The following is a 16,265-nucleotide window of genomic DNA, read 5'->3' as shown; positions in this document are numbered from 1 at the left end:
CTAGTTCATGGTGAGTGGGTAATAATCTCAGTCACATGCCGTTGTTTCTGTTCAGTGATTAGGTGTTGATAGGAGAAGAAATAAAAAACTAACAATAATGTATAATGGAATTATTTGCATGAAAATTTATGAAAATTTCAGGATTCCTGAATGGTGATAGCAAATAATGAAGAGTATGCCCCTTCAAATAGTCATAATTCAAATTTAAGGCTCATTTACAAACACAAACACAAATCGGGTTTATCTCTATTTATCAAGCTCTACTAAATAGTATCCACACGCAAAGCCCTCTTTTAACCATGTGTCCATGATACCACCATGCTGCAAGTCCTTCCCCAGTAAATGCTGCTTTCACAATACAATACTTCGGCAATAAAGGTTTTAGTGCCAAACCATTCTCTACATATGAAGTTGCAGGATAGTCAGGTACACAGTCCAGATTAATAGAAAGTGGGATACCAGATTGCCCAATCAGTAAATTAGAAGGCATATGCAAATACATTTACATTCTGGAGTTTACTCTTATCTATGACATATCAAATACATACGTGCCAAACAAACATGATTGACACATTATTATCGTGATCACAATACTCTTTTCTGATCATTATTTTTGGTTGAATAACATTATAAATACATTACATAAAATGTTTTGAATGCAAAAAAAAAAAATAACCTGGCCTGCCATTTACTATGTACACTACAGGATTTATGCTGCACAGTGTTCTCATATGCTACAATAGTCATACTTCAGCATCACACAACATCTATTGAATGTTGTTCATCCGTTCCAAAGAATTTAATTGTATGGATGTTTTGAGTGCTGCTCTATTTGTGTTAATCCTACAATAAAGTGCATTCAGAAACTATTTTTGTTACTTCAGTATCTATTTTGAAAAAACTTTGTTTCAGTTTATTTACATAGACCACAAATATACAAATCCTACATAATCACAAGTGTGTTTAGTGAACATATGGTGTGTATAGAAGAGCCATCTGTGGCACAGTGTTGTTGGAATCTGCTGTTCAATTCACCCAGCATAGAGCAGAAGAAGCTTAAGTATACGTGTATATGATACAATGTTGTTAAAGGGTCATTTGTCAGGGGATCGCTTATAAATCTCACTATTTTCAGAGGTAAATAACTGGCATTAAAATGTACTCTTATTCCTGATTTGCATGGTCTCAAACCAGGCCAGAAGCTATATCTATCTATCTATCAGCATACACACACATATAGGGGTGGGGGATAAGTGTCAGGGGGGAGAGAAAACTGTTCATCTGACACTATATGAATTTAATAAAACTAAGGTGCTATCCACACTGAGGACCACATTTTCATAGAGTGCCTTTCTACATGTGAATACACTTTTAGCATTTAAATCTCCTAGTTCTTGTATGCACTACATTCATTTAAAAATTAAACAGAAGAAAAAGGATGGAAGTCAGTGATGATGGCTGCCTTAATTTCTTTCTTATAAATCACAGACATGTCACATTTTTAAATTGACATTTGTCTTGAAATCTGAACTAGCATCCATAGGTGCTGGAACTAGCGGTGCCGGGAGTGTGGCAGCACCCCGTGGCTTGAAATGGTTTCCATCATATACAGGGTTTACTGTTTGGTTCAATGGCTTTCAGCTCCCCTGCTATACAAATTGTTCCAGCACCCCGGCTAGTGTCTGTATAAGCAGTGAACCAAATCCTGAAATTAGACTCTGAACCCCTTTGAATGTTTGAACTGATTCCAAAACCAAAAAGTGGCCTATTTTTCAGCGTGGGTTCAGATGCAGTTCAAGTCTCAATAGAACAAATGATATCCTGAAATTTCTCTCCTTTATGGTTAAGAGTTCACAAGATTTCTATACTTGAAACCTGATTGTCACTTGGTCTTGAGTTCAATCCCTCGCCTAAATACCTGTCTCTTAATTCCTGAACCTCCCAAGAACTACTTCTAGTTCCCTAACCTAAATTACTTCCTGATACGCCCAGGTATAGTGGAGAAAAGCTGGGTTCTCCATGTCCTGATGGGACTTCCACTGAACAAATCCTAGCCCCAGAGCTCAGTGCGGTGCCTGTGTAACTGAACAAAAGGCTTGAAGAATATGTCTTGAAGAATATGGATGATTTAGTTGGGGATTGGTCCTGCTTTGAGCAGGGGGTTGGATTAGATGACCTCCTGAGGTCCCTTCCAACCCTGATATTCTATGATTCTATGACAAAGTTTGATACAAGATGTTGTTATGACTGTCTAAGATAACTGGCTCCAATTCCCTCAGTATCTGAATACCACGCACACTTTAATACATTTAGGGAAATACTATCATACCCATGTTACTGATGGGAAACTGAGGCACAGAAAGAGTAAGGTGCTTGCCTGAGGTCTGTGGCAGAGAAGGGACTTGGACTCAGGTATCCCAAAGTTCTAGGTTAGTGCCCTAACCATTAGACCATCCTTGCTCTCACTGTTGTTTACAATTCAAAGGCTGAACAATGGTCTTGTGTTTAAGACACAAGCCTGAGAGTCAGAAAACTTGGAACCAAAGTCAACCCTGGCATAGGCGGGTGCAACACAAATTGTATTCAGAGGCAGATGCGCCCATCTAAACCAAAGTGCTATCTTCTGTTTTTGGCTGGAACCTTTGGTAAGTCACCTGGACTTTCTATCCCTCTCTTTCCTCAACTGTAATTTTAGGATAACAACACTAATCTACCTCACAAGGCTATTGTTAGATTCATGTTTGTAAAGGGCATTAATATACTTGGGTTAAAAATGCAATGTAAATGCAAGGTATTTAGTAATTACTATTATTATGGGTTTGGATATTTAGATTAGATGCAGATATGTGTAAGCTAATTACTATGGGTTCATTATACATCACTGAACCCAGACGGTGTTTGATTACAGGTCATTGTGTTATCAGCATTATAATTGCTAAGTCACTCGCTACAGTGGGCTGGAATTTTTAGACACTCCGGGACAGAATCTCAACTGGTGTAAATCAGCATTAGCTCTTTGAAGTAAACGGAGCTATGTCAATTTACACCAGTTGAGATTCTGACCCTTCAATTTTTGCAATATACAGTTTTATCATTGCAATCTATACAGACTTTTTAAAAACTATTTTTCACAATGATGCTTGAAATGTTGTTTCTAAAATATGGAAAGAGGGAATAAGAAAGAATAATCCCCAATATTAGGTATATTCTTCTTGGATTTCTTCCCCAAAGAAATTAATTTTTTTTACATTCTTAAATCATTTTTTTTAAAAGCAACAGCTTCATTTGAGCACCTCCAGCATTTGCTAGTTGACTTTATGGCAGCAGCTGCCTCTCTTGAAGATGATAGATGACATCCTTGATATTATCACATACAAAATAAATGATGTTAAATGGAAGTTATTTAGGTTGCAAAGTCAAGCACTCAAGAATTAGAAATAGGTGGTCTTTAAAACTTAAATTCTGCCCTCGTTTGCAGCTGTCCTGTGCACTGAATAATTCAGGTATACTGTGGGAAAAAACAGTATGTAAACATATAATTTAAGACCATATCATAATGCATATGGACAAAGGGGCTGAATTAAGGTTGTATATGAATGCTTAATTCTGGCATTTCCTAACTTTCAGTACTTGATTTTGCAGCCTAAATAATTTCTTTTAACAGAGGGGTTTTTTTTAATGCAAGTTACTTACATTTTTGTGCAACTCTAACAAACCCCCCATCACTAGGTTTTGATCACTGCTACTACTTTGAGCTACAGGCCTATGCACTTTAACCAGCCGCAAAAGAAGGCTGTTATCCTGGGGTTAGTGATGGGCAGCTGGGACCAGGCAGTCGTGGTTATAGAGGAGCCCAGCCCAACACTCTCTTTCTTTCTCCGCTCCCTGACAAAGGCGTGAGATCCTGCCCTGTGTGATGCTCATGGGAAAGGGCAGGGAGAAGAGGGAGAATTAGCAACTGGTACCATATACTCAGTCTAAGAAGTAGTTGGTGGGAGCCTGGCCTGGCTTTCTCCCCACAACCCTTCCTCACTCCCTTCCCGACAGCTTCCAGGCTTTTTCAGTACAGTGTCTACTGCTGCTGCTTTTTGCGGGTAGCATCTGCCTGTCCTTGGCTTAGACAGTCCATAGATTTAGTAATCATTTTGACATGCTGCCAGTATTTCCCTGTGGCATGCACAGATGGGAAAAAGAAAATTTTGACAATTTATAACTCAGCCAAACCTGAGCAGAATTTAATTGGCCAAATACATCTTCCGTTTGTCAAATTTCAGAGGTGTACTACAAACAATGAGATAAGGAGGACTTGTGGCACCTTAGAGACTAACAAATTTATTTGAGCATAAGCTTTCGTGAGCTACAGCTCCCTTCATCGGATGCATGCAGTGGAAGATACAGTGGGGAGATTTTATATACACAGAGAACATGAAACAATGGGTGTTACCGTACACACTGTAAGGAGAGCGATCAGGTAAGGTGAGCTATTAGCAGCAGGAGAGAAAAAAAAACTTTTGTAGTGATAATCAAAGTGGGCCATTTCCAGCAGTTGACAAGAACGTCTGAGGAACAGTAGGAGGGGGAAAATAAATATGTGGAAATAGTTTTACTTTGTGTAATGACACATCCACTCCCAGTCTTTATTCAAGCCTAAATTAATGGTGTCCAGTTTGCAAATTAATTCCAATTCAGCAGTCTCTCGTTGGAGTCTGTTTTTGAAGTTTTTTGGTTGAAGAATTGCCACTTTTAGGTCTGTAATAGAGTAACAAGAGAGACTGTCCAGTTTGGCCAATGTACATGGCAGAGCAAGGACTGGCCTGTCTCCAAGATCTGTGAGAGTGATGGGTTGTCCTTCAGGATAGGTTGTAGATCCTTGATGATGCGTTGGAGAGGTGCCAGCAATGCCCCTCTGCCGTGTACATTGCCCAAACTGGACAGTCTCTACGTAAAAGAATAAATGGACACAAATCAGATGTCAAGAATTATAACATTCAAAAATGAGTTGGAGAACACTTCGATCTCTCTGGTCACTCCATTACAGACCTAAAAGTGGCAATTCTTCAACCAAAAAACTTCAAAAACAGACTCCAATGAGAGACTGCTGAATTGGAATTAATTTGCAAACTGGACACCATTAAATTAGGCTTGAATAGAGACTGGGAGTGGATGGGTCATTACACAAAGTAAAACTATTTCCCCATGTTTCTTCCCCTCCTCCCCCAACTCCCTCCGCTGTTCCTCAGACGTTCTTGTCAACTGCTGGAAATGGCCCACCTTGATTATCACTACAAAAGTTTTTTTTCTCTCCTGTTGCTAATAGCTCACCTTACCTGATCACTCTTGTTACAGTCTGTATGGTAACACCCATTGTTTCATGTTCTCTGTGTATATAAAATCTCCCCACTGTATTTTCCACTGCTTGCATCCGATGAAGTGAGCAGTAGCTCACAAAAGCTTATGCTCAAATAAATTTGTTAGTCTCTAAGGTGCCACAAGTACTCCTTTTCTTTTTGCAGATACAGACTAACATGGCTGCTACTCTGAAACAATGAGATGTTATAGATTCTCAAAAATAGGTCACAATATTCTTTTATAGTGGAAAGTAGTAGGAAATGTAAAGATAGGTTTGCTCCCAGCCCACCCAATAACTTTTAAGTTAGATTTATTATTAATGTCTATGCTTTATTGCTACTTTGAGGTTGTGTTTTACAGAATTCAGTAGTTGAACGGGGATAAAGGGGACCCCAAAAGAGCAAATGAAGATGTGAAACAGAAAGGAGATGTTATTATGTTTTTGTGTATCTTAAAGTAGGAGAATCTCCAGAGGAACAATTGTGAGGTAGGAGCCATTTTGTGTTTAAGTTCTAGTATAGAATGAGTCGCTCTCTTTTCAGTTTCTCATGGAGAATTCATATTTGTTTTGTTTGTCTGTCTTCCTTCATTTGAAATGCAGTAATTGAGATGCAAAAAACATGCATTGTTATCGGTTTATGGGAAAGCCGCATAACCAATACCGTGTAGGTACCTCCAAATATAACGTTAAAATGTACCCAAATGTAATATTAGTTTTATGTATTGTGCTGAAAGGGAAATGTAGAGGATGTAGGTGATGTAATTTGTACAATGGTATAATATAATTGTTTTTATTAATTATTATTATTAGAGAAATAATTACTTTATCAATGTCACAAGAGTTAAATGTCTGCAAGCAGCATGGGGACTGTTTAAAAACACCACGATAGAGGCTCAGACTAAATGTATACCCCAAATCAGAAAAAAACAGTAGGAGGAGCAAAGGAATAGCACCATGGCTAAATGGTAGAGTAATGGAAGCCATTAGAGGCCAAAAGGCATCCTTTAAAATTTAGAAGGCAAATCCTAGTGAGGAAAATAGGAAGAAGCACAAACTCCAGCACCATAAATGTAAAAGTATAATAAGGCAGGCCAAGAAAGAATTTGAGAAGCAACTTGCTAAAGATGCAAAAACTAACAGTAAGAATTATTTTAAGTGCATCAGAAGCAGGAAGCCTGCCAGAAAGGATGTGGGGCCACTAGACAACAAAGTCTTAAAAGAGCACTCAAGGAAGACAAATCATTTTCAGGGAAACTAAATTAATTCTTTTCATCGGACTTCACAGCAGAGGATGTTGGAGAGATACCCACATTAGAGCTATCCTTTTTGGGTGAGAAAGCTGAAGCGCTTTCCCACATTGATATGTCAATAGACAAGATTTTAGAACAAATTGATAAACTAAACCGTGATAAGTCACCAAGATTAGATGGTATTCGCCCAAGAGTTCTGAAGGAACTCAAATATGAAATTACTATTATGAAATATCAAATATGAAAGAACTATTAACTGTAGTATGTATGCATCACCAATCTATTAGCATTCTTTGAAGCTGTCAACAAGCATGTGGATTAAGATGATCTAGTCAATACAGAGGATTTGGATTTTCAGAAAGCCTTTGACAAGGTCTCTCACCACAGGCTCTTAAGGAAATTGAGTAGTCATGCAAAAGCAAGAAAGTCCTCTTACGGTTCAGTAACTGGGTAAAACATAGGAAACAAAGGATAGGAATAAATGGTCAGTTTTCATATTGGAGAGAAGTAAGCAGTAGGATCCCCCAAGGTTCTGTACTGGGACCTGTGCTGTTCAACGTATTCATTAATGATCTTGAAAAGGGAGTGAACAGTGAAGTGGCAAAGTTTGCAGATGATACAAAATTATTCAAGATAGCTAAGTCCAAAGCTGACTGTGAAGAGTTAAAGGGGATCTCACAAAACTGGATAACTGAACAACAAAATGACAGATGAAATTCTACATCGGTAAAAGTAAAGTAAAGCACATTGCAAAATAATAATCCCAACTACACATATATAATGATGGATTCTAAATTAGCTGTTACCACTCAAAAAAGAGATCTTGGTGTCATCATGAATAGTTCTCTGAAAACTTCAGTTCAGTGTGCAGCAGCCGGCAAAAGGCTAACAGAATGATATGAACTATTAGGCAAGGGATAGAAGATAAGACAGAAAATATTATAATGCCGCTATATAAATCCATGGTGTGTCTACACCTTGAATACTGTGTCCAGTTCTGGTCACCCCATCTCACAGGATATAGTGGAGTTGGAAGAGGTTCAGAGAAGGGCAACAAAGATGATCCAAGGTTGAGAATGTCTTCCACAGGAGGCGACACTAAAAAGATTAGGGCTGTTCAGTTTAGAAAAGAGACAACTAATGGAGGATATGATAGAGATCTATAAAATCATGGATGGTATGGAAAAAATGAATAGAGAATTGTTATTCATCCTTTCACATGATAAAAAACATGATGAAATTAATAGGCAGCAGATTTAATACAAACAATAGAAAGTACTTTTTCACATAATGCACAATTAACCTGTGGAACTCATTGTCATGGGATGTTGTAATGGCCAAAAGTATAACTGGATTCAAAAAGCTAGTTAAGTTCATGGAGGATAGGTCCATCAATGGCTATAAACCAAAATGGTCAGGGAGACTCTAAGTCTCTGACTGCAAGCAGCTGGGAGGGGAAGACAGAGGTGGATCATTCCAATTGCCCTGTTCTGTACACTTCCCCTGAAGCTCTGATATGGCCCACTATCAGAAACAGGATACTGGGCTAGATGACCTATTGGTCTGACCCAGTATAGCCGTTCTTATGTTCTAATTTTGATAGTTCTTTTATATGATATGCTAAGCTGATTTGCAGATAACTCATGTCACTTGTACTTATGCAATAGGAGAAAATTTTCTGAAACTCTTAAGACATATTCATCAAGAATCCATATAGTGAGGATCTTCTGAACAACATATACTATCATGTAAAAGTCCCTGAGTATGGAATTACCTCATAGGCAATTACCGTGTCAAAACTGGGTAAACATGAGCTCTTAATAGTCCACTGGATCAATAATGTACATTTGAAGTGTCCCTAAATATATATTTACAAGATACAGTATTACAGCCTTGACAGAGCTTTTACCCTGAGGTGATGAAATAACACAATTATATATATTCCTGTGCAGAAAGCAGTAATTATTTAATAATACATCATATACTGCATAGTGATAATAGGGCAGTGATTTCTCTGCTCCATGTTGCAATGTTCCTGAAAGTTTATGAAATCCTTTATGGTAGCTGCAAAAGAAGCCCATGTAAGGAAAGCATTCTCAAGCCAAGTTACAGACAGAGTTTGTAATGTGTGTAATCCAATGATAGAAAAAATACTTGAAGAGCATGACGGGATACCCAGAACTCAGCTTGGCCCTGATTTATTTCAGAAACCTGACTGGCCTTTTGAGCAGTGATGAAAACCCAGTAGGCATCATGGAAAGCAAGGAAGTGCATACTAGCTACACTGTTAGACATTCACTTTTAGGACAGACATATTCATCTGACAGTACAGACTATGAAATGGAGAATACTGGCAATTTTTAAATCATTAAACTGAGCCAATGTTTTCCATGGAACAACTTTTTCCTTTTCCAGCTACCCTGCTAAAGACCCAGCGAAGGAACAGTTCTCTATTTACCAGTACATCTTCAATTCTAAGATCAGCTATAGCACAGGCTCCAACTCAACACAAAAAGTGTAGGGGCTTTCATGAACAGAATCATAAATAAAGACCACCAGAGAAAACAAGCCTTTAACTTTCTGACACCTTCTGTGCCCATAGAACAATCATTGCCCTTTATGATATCAGCTTGTAATATTATTTCTGTAAGACGGACTCATGATCAACTCTGCCAAGAACACAGCACAATATTTTTGCAGAAGGCATTCACACATCATTTACTCTGAGTAAATGCACATATGCATGTGAGTTGCAGGAGATTTGTTAAGGAAATGCTAGATGGAATAAAAAGGAAAAAGCACCCTGGAAAAGGGATAGTTTGAAGCTGTCATGTAACATTGCACAACAATGTATAGAAGAGTCAATGAATTTTACCGATGAAAGACATAACTATAGTGCTGAAGACAATGGGACACATTCACTAGTACTTTCTACCAGTAATGCGAAGCAGCCATAAACACAACTGTATGGCAGCTTTGCATCACCAGAGTGGCACCAAGCAGCCAAAATGCAACAGTTGTTTGACACAAGTGTAAGTGAGATAAGAATCAGGCTGTGACCATTTGGGGACTCTGTCTAGGTACAACTTATATATCATTATGTCCCATGATTGTCTTTTACTGTGTACTGCCACATGCTCCCTGTGCTAAAGAGATAGGGGGTGGCACCAATGCTATCCATGAATAGACCAATAGATAAGGATGATTAGATAGATTTTACCTGAATGGATTTTATGTGGGTAGAGGGTTGCTGTTTCTGAGGTACAAAAAACTCAAAGCATCGGAGATGATCCCGAGCCTGTAAAAGTGGACAGCTGGCAGTGTGTAGTGAGTACTCATACAGATTTCCCAAGACAGAGTCAAATAGGAAGGAAGTCTCAGCTCAGCATTTAGATAATGTACTTAGGTTGTCCCTATCATCAGTGCCTTTAAACCCAGCCATTGCTACCATTTTTAGTAATAAGGATCTTCCTCCAAAGAAGAGAAGAGAAGAACGCACTCAGTCTGAGGATTCCAACAAAGGTCCCCATATTTCAAGCTGAGCAGGTAACGCCAAGGTGCCAACAGTAGATAGGAATGAATGAAGGAAATATCATCCTCATTTTCTCTTCTGCCACCTCTACTGCTTTCTAAGTGCAGTAGGAGATGTAGTCTTGGTTTTCCCTTTCGAGTTCTAACGCTAGGCTCTATCATGGTGTTAAGGCACTAGCCTGCCTCAGGGGCGGTGTAGAGATACACCACTCAGTAGTAGCTGTAGAAAGCATTGAACCTCTGTGAAACTTAGCTCCAAGAGCTCTTGGTGTCTATGTCCCTTGCTACATTCTTAAAGGGACGCAGCTTATGCTCCCCTTGGCAGCTGTGGCCTGCCTTCTTCTCACACTTCCCCACTCCATTTCAACTGGCTATTGGTGCAAGTCAGAAGCAACCCTTGCAGTCAACATGAGTGCAAGAACTCTGTATATGGCTGGCTCCTGCATGGGTACACAAGGGAACGAGAGGTCCCTTGGTCTCTCTCTCTCTCTGCTCAGTTGCACAAACACAGGATAGACACAACCTGTCCACATGGGCAAGTGAATCTAAAGTTCAAGCTGCATTTCTAATTTCAAAAGACTAGAACTCTATCCTGGGCTGCTCCTGCTCTTTAGGGAATTGCTTTTCTAAGCCAGTGTCGGAACATTAGTTAGAGATTGGTATGATCTAGTGGATTGAGCACAGGACTAGAAGTCAGGAACCGTTTAACTCTAATTGCTTTTTACTGGAAGAACAATAATATGATTTATTACCAATAAAGCCATTGCATTTCATAGTGTACATCTGTCTGGCTCATGTGTTTTATTGGATCATTTACTTTTGGATAAATTCATTACATTAGTAAAAAGGGGTGATAAGCTGAAATAGTGAATGTGAGAGAAAGAGAAAATCCAGTGATGATCAGTGTGAAGTTTTAAGTGGAGTTAATAACCAGATTATGAAAAAAAATGCTGACATTTGTTTGGCAAAGGTATTACAAACACAATTCAAATTATATATTATAATCGTAACTACCTGACTGAATGGTTTTTAAGGGCACCTTAGCAATTCTGGAAGTCTATCATTAATAATATGGTTTCTACCACTATTGAGTGCATTTTGCATTAGTATATACAAAACTGGAGAGCCAAGAGATAGAGAAATGCAGAAAGTGGAGAGTGAAAGGGAATCAGGAAAGCACAATGGTCTTTTTATTAGTGAGTACATTGGATTGGTCACAAAATAACTTGACTTTCAAGCATACTTTCTTGAAAAATAGAAGGGCCTGGGTTCAAACTCCTTTTTCCTGAATCAGCCCTTTGTTTCTATGGTTTGTTGCAGCAGAAATCATCTCAGAAGGTTCACCACAGCTTATTAAAAGAAGACTTACCAACTTCAGTAAAGAGGATTTTAAGGAATTGTGTTTCATAATGTATTGTTACCCATTTTTGACTCAAGCAGCTAGACAGTTTTCAGGGTCCTGCAGATTATTTCTGTTAGAAGGACAAATTGGTGAAGGTGCTACGTGTTTCTTTGATGCAGTCATATTTATTTACAAAGAATGTACAAAGGCCTGTTTCCCTGAACACAGTAGGACGCAAACAAGAGTTTCTTTGCTAACAGTTTCAAACCTGTTTTAACCAGGATTTAGCCCCCAAAGCTCTCTGTCTCTCTCTCTTGCCTTTTCCTCATGGCCACAATCCCAGTGCTTGGTCTGGCTGTCCCCTAGCTTTCTACTCCTTTTCTGTGTCTGTTTATGTGGTATTCTCATTTTTTCTCACACGCATACATATATACTGTTCCAGTCCAGTCAATCCCCCTGCCCTGAGTTTACCGGATCACAGAGAAATCCCTCTTGAGTTACATGGTTAGCTCCTACTCCAGACTTGAATGTAGCGTTGTTTTGGGTGGAGGCCTTGTGACTCAGGGACCTCTTGGTGCCAATTAGTAGAGGACACAGATGGTTTTACAGGGACCCCCTGCTCGAATATATGCATAATAGTTCACTAAAGGGTGGCATGTGAGGCCTCTACTGAGAGCCAGCAGCCCATCTGTCCTCAGATTCATTGTGAAATGTATATATGGTAATTTTTAAGAAGTTAAGTATTTATACCAAAAATTACATTCTTAAGGTCTTGGAGTTAAGGCAGATCACGAGGAGATGACATACCTTGGAAAAGTTCCTTTCAGATAGGAGGAAACAGACACCTGTCTCCCTGTTTGGTCATTTATGTATCCTATGCCTCACACTGTATGTCTATTTGCATGAAGAGCTGGGGCAGAATAAAATCTACTAGAGAGCAAATGTACAGGATAAAATAAACAGTAGGGGGTATCCTGTTTATCAATAAAGACAAAAGGATTGGGGTGTAAGAAAACACATGAAATCCTTCACCTTGGAGGCAACTGACAGCAGGCTTGTCTCATGAAAGGAGGGTCACAGCCAAGCCTGGCTGGACAGCACTGCAAGGATTTTGGATGCACGATATTCAACCAGACAGAGAATAACTTGTTAATTAAGTCTAGGGTCTAGAATACATATTATGATTGTATTCTATATGTAACCATTTGTTTTCATTACTTCTACTTGTAGGTGCTTGAATCTCTGTGCTTTGTTAAAAAAAAACTTTTGCTTGATTTCACTATAGACATATCTAAGTGCTGTGTGTCAAGCGGAGCAGTGATCTAAGATGGTACTGGTAGGCTGAGGTATGCTGTTTCTCTAGAAGCAATGGATCTGTAAATACAATGAGTGTCCAGTGGACCAGGGGCTGGACACTTCAGGAAGATGTTCAGAGGGTTTGAGGGCTGGGGTGTGCTAACTGCTAACCTGTAAACTAACTCCAAGGCCACACGGGGAGTGTTTCAGTTGCCCGTGCCTGTGGGAGTCAGGGAGCTGATCCATGGCAGGCACAGAGAAGGGCAGGTGGTTCTTGCCTCACAACAATGGATACCTCCAGGAAGTCGCAGGCTCCTATTGTTACAATTATTTATTCCACAAAGGAGTTCAATTGTTTTTTACAGTTATCCTGAATGAAACGCAGCTGTTACACCCGCCAGTACCAGTGAGGTTCTAACCCATAAAAGTATCATACTATATTGCACCGACCCCAATGGAAATGTCACCTGTCAATCTTTAGACATTGAGATGATTTGAAAAAATAAATAACGTAAAACCCTGCTCCAAATCTTACTGCAATTTGTACTAAATTCCAGACTGTATTTGTATACATAAAACAATAGAAATAATTGTTTTTGTGATCTTAATCTCGTTTTATATCGGGTTTCTGTTCCTGGAATGAAAAGCAAAAGATATTTAATAACCTATAATTCTTTACCCATACTGAAGGGGAAGAATGCATGAAAAGCAAATACCATAAATAACACAAAAGAATACTTTTCTTTCTAGTGAAGAAGATTCTAGTCACAGCAAATTAGCTTCATGCCCATCCCAAACACAGATGTACTTGCCCATTAAAAGTTAATCCGATCCTATACCAAATGAGTTTAGTTTTTTGTAAAGGCTTGTCCCAGAACTGACAGCATCTGTGGCATGCAGGTCTGCAGGCAGCCATTTTAAACAGTCTTTCTTGGCAATAAGACAATTATGAAAAGGGATAGAGAAAAACAATTACTCTAAAAATGTTTATTAATATGTAAGTATGAAAAAGTTTACAATGAAATCACTTTTGAACTGCTAAGGGCAGTTTGTGAGGAATGTTTGTGGGGTCCAATTCAAATGCCATTAATGCCAATGCAAAAAATCCCATTGACTTCAGTGGGAATTGGATCAGACTTATGGAGAGACAATGTATTTAAAGCTGAAGACATAAAAGGATGAACAGGTCTCTACAGAAGTCATTTCCCTGCAAATCCACAAGCTACTCTCAATGCAGGTCAGGCCCTAAACACAAGCTAGTGAAGAATTATACCATTGTCTTGTGCTTTCAGAGAGAATAGAGATTTAGGAATATGGGGATTAACCTAGGGCAAAAGGAATAATGAAACAAATCAGAGGGAAAGTACCATGCTAGTCTATAATATATAATACAGTAAATTTGGGACCAAGGGCTAGATTCATGCCACTGTTGAAACCAGCTTCCTGCAAGATATTAGTAGTAACTTACTTACCATATGATGATTCTTGTGGCGGTAGAAAGCTATTGTAATCTCTCTTGCACTTCAGGCCGTGAGCAAGCCAAACCAGCTGCAAAAGTGGGTAGTACTGGCCAGAACAGTGGGCATGGCTAGGGCAGCTATGGAATTCAGCACCTCCCTGTAGTAGCTCCAGTCCACAGATCTTCTTTGGCATCCCAGATAAGAATTAAAACTGCTCCCCCAAACAGGAATCCTGAGGGAGGTTTGAATTCCTCTGGAGAGGCAAGAGGACTCACTAAACCATTAGGTATAATTCACACCTCTCCAGCCTTAATGAACCTGGCCACAGATACTTTAAAAAATGGATTTCTATGAAACAGTGCCTTTTACAATGCCTTGTCTGAGAGAGGGAGTTTGTAAGTTGTTATTATGCTACAGTATATGGTCTAGGAATCCAGAAAGTCCTCAGATCAGGGATGTCATTTACAGAGAGGCACGTGGACCCATACACAAACTTGGCTTTCCCCCTCCAGCCTGAGTGTATACCCAAATGCAAAGCTTAAAAGTGTCTTTTCCATACTCTTCAGTTTATGTACTATTATTCGCTTCTGCTTGATGCCCTCAAAGCCTTTAATTTCCCAGCTGCTAGCTACCACAAACAGTAGAGCTAACCAATAGACTCCAGAAGACCATTCTCCTCTCTAGCACAGTGGGAATGGAGGTTAGATCCTTCCTCTACCAACCTCAGGAGGCTAGATGTGATTGTTTCTTGGCTCTAAGGATATGGTGGACAAGGTAAATGTGGATATTTATCCCACAGGGATGTTAAGATTGATTCTGTTTTGATTAATTTGGAGGTATGGATGGTTTTCAGAATGTGACTGCATTAATGAAGCTAGTCATAGCTTTGACTATGGAGAAGTTATGATGTTTCCATATCACTGTTGAAAGTACTTTAGTGGTTAAAACCAGGGTGGATTGGTTTAAATCAGGGTTCGGCAACCTTTGGCACACAGCCCACCAGAGTAAGCTCCCTGGCAGGCCGGGCCAGTTTGTTTATCTGCCACATCTGCAGATTCAGCCAATCGCAGCTGCCACTGGCCGCGGTTCGCAGCTCCAGGCCAATGGGGGCTGCAGGAAGTGGTGCGGGCCGAGGGATGTGCTGGCTGCCACTTCCCGCAGCCCCCATTGGCCTGGAGCGGCAAATCACGGCCAGTGGGTGCTGCGATCGGCCAAACCTGTGGACGTGGCAGGTAAACAAACTGGCCCGGCCCGCCAGGGAGCTTACCCTGGAGAGCCAAGTGCCAAAGGTTGCCAATCCCTGGTTTAAATCAAAGTAGTGTAAATCACATATTTTAACAATTGATTTTAATTGTGCTGGCATTTGTACTTTTTAGTTACTTTCCTAAAGAAAGGTTGATTCTTATTGGTTGATAACCATTAAAACATGTTAATTTGCAACTAAATTTGGTGCTTCTTTTTGCTAACAAAGCAGACACACTCTATCCATAAACATTTATTTAAGAAATTATATAGTTTAACACATTTATTAAGATTCTTACCTTTTACATTTTTGTTATGTTAAAATGGTAAATGATACATTTCATATTTACTAGATGATAATCATTTTTTTATTTTCTATTTGTGTCAATTTGTATTTGGACAGAAATTTAAAATTCAATTAAAAATTCACAAAAACACCATTTTACATTTTTTATTAAATAAAACTAACTTAAATGTGCTGGCTATATAGGAAGAAAAGTTATCAAAAAGTTTCTCAAAACATTGCATTTATAACTAGCTGATTTATTAAACAAAGGAAGTATATTAAGTTAGTGAAGTGAATTGATTGTTTCTGGTCACCATGTACTTTCATCCTCTCACACCTATTTTTTACTCAAAAATTGGAAGAGGAAAACAACCTTTTCGGCTTTTTCAACTCCCCATTTGTCTTTTAACTTTGAACAAACTAGTCATTGAACTAAACTACTTGAATAAACTGAAAAGAAGAAAATATTCTCTCTACACCTGTAGAAGAGGCTACTGTAGAAGAGTCA

Source organism: Chelonia mydas, chromosome 1 (assembly GCF_015237465.2).
Source record: "Chelonia mydas isolate rCheMyd1 chromosome 1, rCheMyd1.pri.v2, whole genome shotgun sequence".
In the NCBI taxonomy this organism is placed as follows: Eukaryota; Metazoa; Chordata; order Testudines; family Cheloniidae; genus Chelonia; species Chelonia mydas.
This window is presented reverse-complemented; position numbering follows the sequence as displayed.